This window comes from Tyto alba, unplaced genomic scaffold, assembly GCF_018691265.1.
Source record: "Tyto alba isolate M040663 unplaced genomic scaffold, T.alba_DEE_v4.0 Super-Scaffold_2, whole genome shotgun sequence".
NCBI classification, from domain to species: domain Eukaryota; kingdom Metazoa; phylum Chordata; class Aves; order Strigiformes; family Tytonidae; genus Tyto; species Tyto alba.
The window spans coordinates 66,275,344-66,280,820 of record NW_024881282.1 but is presented as its reverse complement, the minus strand read 5'-3'; positions in this window follow the sequence as shown (position 1 = coordinate 66,280,820).

Genomic DNA, 5,477 nt, shown 5'->3' with positions numbered 1-5,477 from the left:
CCCGGCCCGGGGCGGGGGAGCGGCGGGGCCGAGCTGCGGGGGGCGCGGGCGGGCGAGGGGCAGCGCCGGGGTGGGCGGGGGGGGAGGCAGGCGCCGGTCCGCGGAGGTGCCGGAGGGCGGGCGGGGCGGCTCCCACACGAAATGGCGGGCGGGGCCGGGGCCGGGCCCGGGGCGGCTCGCCGCGCCCAGGGGCCTGGGGCGGTCCCTTGGAGGGAGCGCAGGGCCCGGGGAGCGGCAGCGCGGGGGTCGTGGGAGGCGAGGGGTGGCTGGGCGCAGGGCCCGGTGCGGGGCTGCCGCCGTGGGCTGGCCGCCCAGCACCCCGCACCCAACGAGGGGCGGCCGAGGGCCGCGTTTGCAGCGCGGGCTTCTGAGAGTTGGTGGACGTGGCCCCCTTGGCAGGATCTATTTTGTAGGTCCTTCACCTCTACTGGTGGCGGTTCTTATGGCCCTAGAACCTCCACCCCTCCCATGAAACTCTTCTTGAGTTGCTCATCGTGTAGAGCCAGGCTTTCAGACCCCGGGCTTACCGTGGTTTTGACTGGGTTCTTCTCTGACAGTTCTTGGAGAGTCTCCCTCAGCACGCTGCCTTGCCTCAGCAAGAGATGCTTGTGACGGTGGTTTTGTACAGTGGGCAGTAGTAGGACATGCCACTTCACCAGGAATCTTCTGCCTGCACTGGATAAGTGACTTAGCATACAGTCTTGCTACACAGCATTAGAGAAAGGCTTGTTTTCCCCGTAAATAGAGCCAACACTTAACCTGAATCCACCTGCCAGTCTCTGAGGTTGTCACTGAAATTATACGTGATGCTCTAGAAGGTTACAGCACTGGTGGTATTGGTAGATGCGGGACTTTCATACAGGTATAAACAAGGCACTTCGAAAATTTAATATGGATACTTCTACTATTGAAACATAGCAAATTCATCAAAACATTTTTGAATTTGTTTTTCATGCTCTTTTTAGAGATATAATTCAGCATTTTAGAGAATGCAATTTGTCACAAACCTCACTGCTTACGTCAGACAGATCACAAAAACTGAAAGGACATGTGACTTCGCTGTCAAGAGCGATTGGTTCTGGGCTAGCTGTGGTGAAAAACTTTATTCTTTTTCATGCCCTGGTTGCAGATAGTCAAAATGACTCATAGTGTAATTCTAAGATTTTTTTTTTTACAGATACTCATTTATTTACTCATGTAAATTTAACTGAACATTTCCAGAAGGAAATTGAACATTGGAGCTGGCCCTGCTACCCAGCAATAATGTTAAGAAATTACTTCTCATTGTTTCTCAATATAAAATCTGGAGAAAAGCATACGGATTTAAGTGGCGAGTCCCAAACAAACAAAAAGAAACACTTTTTTTTTTTTTTTTTTTTTTCCCCAGTAGCATAAGGTGCTGCCCTTCATACAGGTAGTCCCTTTGTCCTAATGCTATTCCCTAGCACCGGTCTTTTGGGTTAGAGTCAGAATTGTGGATGTCACTCTTAAAACTGAGGCAGCGATGGTGTTTTCAGCAGCTTTAGAGCAGTACAGCTCTTGAAGTTTCTTGAAAATTGGTGGCACGGTGAAAGAGGAACCTGATCAGATCCTTCACTGAGGGAGAATGTGGCAGAACTCTGCTGTTTTCCTTGCCTCTTAGTAGCAGCCAGATGGCCATTCAATACGTACATACATCCTCGCCTCAGCCAGCAGTCACAAATTTACCAGCCAGTTACCATTTACGCTAAACGTAAAGGGAGGGCTCACTAGAGACATGGGTGGAAAAGTTGACGCTGATGAACTGAGTTGTTCTGGTTGGATGGGTAAAAGGACCAGGAAATAGTTCACAGGTCAAAAACTATACTTTTATTTTTCTGCTATGTATCTTGTTATTTTTAAAAACTTGTTTCAGCCAAAGCAATTACTGAATTTTAAGTGAAATGTTTCTGGCTGCTTTAAAACTGAAAAATAGAAGAATTTTTCCCATCTCCACACATCACCCAGCTGGTGATGTGCAAAGTAAAGACAGTCCATTTGTGAGAGTGGTTTCAGGGAATAAAGTGGTTCTGATTACTGCATGGGAAAAACCACATAAAATTGAGCGGTCTCTAATTTTGCAAGAATTTTTAAATTCTGTAATAGTGCTAAAGGTTCTGCAATAGTGCTAAAGGTTCATAGTGTTGGAAGTTTAAAGAAACAATATATTGCAGATACACCAACATACTCTGAAAAATATATTTCCATCATACCCTTATAAAAGGCCAGTAGTGGATAGGCAGGTATATTCTAAAACATTAATTCAGCTGTACACTGACAGTGTCTTTTACAGTGTCTAGGGGGTCAAAATATAATATATTAAAAAGTCTTGGAGGGTTTGTCCAAGTTGAAAGATCTGTTAACATTGTTCTAAAATCTGTTATATCTTTCGCAAAACTATATGATTACGAAAGTCAATTCTTTATTTTGCAATTTGGTAATAGAATATTGTATGTAAAGATATTGCTACCTTGCTACAATTAGCAGTTCAGAGGACATTTGTTCTTGTAGCTAAAGGCCTGAGCTGGGGCACAAGAAGCCACAATTCATAATCCCGTGTGATTGTGGACAAGCCACTTAATCTTTCTGGGGAAAAAATAACCACTGATAAAGTATTTCACTTTTCTGTCTTGTCTGTTGAGATTTACACACTTCGGGACCAGTCTAGCAGTGTTTTGGGGCCATGCAGCTCCTAGTGTATTGAGTCTTCCAAGTGCTCTGTCTCTGAAGTGACAGTACAGCAGCTTACTCCATAGCAGAGACTTCTTTGTGCTATGAAAATGTATAACAATGGATCGTAAGTTTCAGATTATGATGGTGGTGATGCTACAAATACATGGTCAGCAAAACTTGACCTGAACCAACGCTGTCTGTCGAGATATTTCCACATTTGGGGAGAAACAAGATGTTTGGGACCCACATCTCTAGTTTGGAGCACTAACAAAGAGATCAGATCACATTATCTGTATTTTAATCCTGGATTTTAGTGAGACATGAAGATTTTAATGAGAAGCCTTCAGCTGAATGAAATCTCCAGAGAGGAGAGCATGGGAAGAGGTGATTTCTCACGCCGGTATTTTCAGGTTTGTCCTGATATACCAGATGTTTGGGAAAAAAATCCTGTAGAATAAGCCATACATCTTTTCTGCTAATGAGGCACTGCATTAGTGAGAGACTGCTTGTCTTTTCTGTTTGTAGGCCAGAGACAGGCAGCTGCTTTGCTAAAGAGAATAGAAAGACTGTATTGAACTTTTCAGTGGAAGCATTGTAATGCACCCGCCAGTGTCTCTGTGCATCATCCATGCCCTCTGCTGGCTGGCGCATCAGTGACTCTTTAGTATGTATCTTAAATTTTTGTCACGCTCCAGTGAGGGAAGAGGTGTAAAAGCACTTCTGTAAGGATTGTTACACTGGCAAATGGGGGAAGATTAAGAACTATGCATTTTGGATACCTAAATTTGGTATATGCAGCAGGTACTGAAACAATGCACAGCATTTACAGACAGCCTAAGTCTGTTATTAGTCCAGTGCTCTTAATTACTAGCTGTCCAGCAGTAAGGTACTTAATGCTTTGTTGTGACATTAACAATATTATTGTTATGGGACTGCAGGGAGCCCTTAGCCTCCCCTTAAGTGGACGGTTGTTAGGGCCCTGCCTCAGGAAATCATCACTTGACACTGTCAAGCTATCATCTTGTCTCAACCTGCTGGTAGCCTGAGGGAGCAGTGCACAGCAGAAGGAGATTGCCAACATATGGTATATTTCTTCCTCAGGATCTTGAAGTTCTGTTGAATAAATATGTTTTCTGAGATGAAAACAGAGGCAGAGAAGGGTGACTGCATATCGTCTGATGTCCACTGCTGAACACAAAGCTTTGGAATTGTGTGCACAGAAGCAAAATGTTGGGTGAATGTATAAAATAGTGATTTACATTAATTTTCATAGTGTCTGTTTGTGTCCGATTACTAATCAATAAATACCTTATCACTTATAAACCAAGGGTTATGCAAGCATACATTGAAAAATGTAATCTAATTACTACTGGCCAAGGAGAACTATAATCAATATACCATGATGATGGTAACACATTAGCGAACATAATGGAATCCGAAGTTATTCCCTTAAGGATGCTAACATTGATAGGTGCCCTTTACACCTCTTTGCCCTTTACTTTCTCCTATGTAACAAGGGGACAACAAATGCAGGAAGATTTTGCAGTCCTGAGTCCTACTGACAGTAAAGAGAAAAGTAGCTATGAAAGGTTCAGAAGGCCTACACAAAAGGACTGTTCTCTAAAGACCCTGATCCTTGACTGGTATACACAAAAACTGAAAATTGATCTTGAATAGTACATGTTTACATGACTATCATCATAAAGAAAAATACCATGATGCTGAGTTAAATTTCAGTGGAGTCTTTGCAGAAAAACCGACAGAAGAGTCTGGAATAGCCACACTTTGGGACACATTTAGAAGCATTAAGGGATGAAGTTAGACCAATAAGCTTTTTGAATCTGTTTCCGGCCACCTATACGTTGGTTTTCAGTAGGACAGGAAAAAAAAAAAAAAAAACTGCCAAGAAAGAACAACAAAAAATAAATTTATTTAAGAAAGATGGAGTTGTTGTTAAATAAAACAGTTTTGTGTTGTTTTTTTGTTTTGTTTTGTTTTGTTTTTTTTAAGCCATGAAATAAACATTGTTTTGTATTGATGTTATTCTTTGGAATAAAACTCATGACTCTGTCTTGAAATCTCAGACCTTAATTTTGCAGGCTGTTTTGCTTTGGCAGAGCGGGTATATGCCTGTGCAAAGGCGCTTGCAGAAGCGCACTGTGAAAAACCTTTCAAGTAAGTTTTAAGTGTGCATGTTTGAAGGACAGAATTTAGTTGTCTTCTTAAAAAGTTCATCAGTGCTCCATAACTGAATATGTTTTAAAATTATGTAGCTGTCTTTGCTGTCTGGTTGTTTATATTGAAAAGTGATGGATAGGTACATGTACAAATCTAATATGTGTCTGGGAGTTGTCTAGTGCATATTGCACAGACCTGAAATCTTCCACACAATTCTTTGCTGATATATATATATATACACAACAGGGTGTCCCCGTGTGATGCAGGGATTAAAGCAAATTTTTCTGGACTCTTTGGGATGCTGGTCACATCGTAGGCTGTCTGCAAAGTGGTGTTATTGGCCTGCCTCTCAAAATCTCTCTCCATGTTGTCATATTTAATACGGAGAAGCACGAAACCATAAGTCAAGGACTAGACCATGATTTCACTTCTGTTCAGTTTCTCTAAGTGCCTGTAGGCATCTCTCTTAAGAGTGCCAATATCTTTGGATGTCCCCAAACAAGCAACACAGTAAACCAGATCCAGATTCTTCAGGTAGAGAAGCAAAATTTCAATTACAATTTTAGAAAAATTTCTAGACATTGAAGGAGGGCACTCGAGGTAGTTAA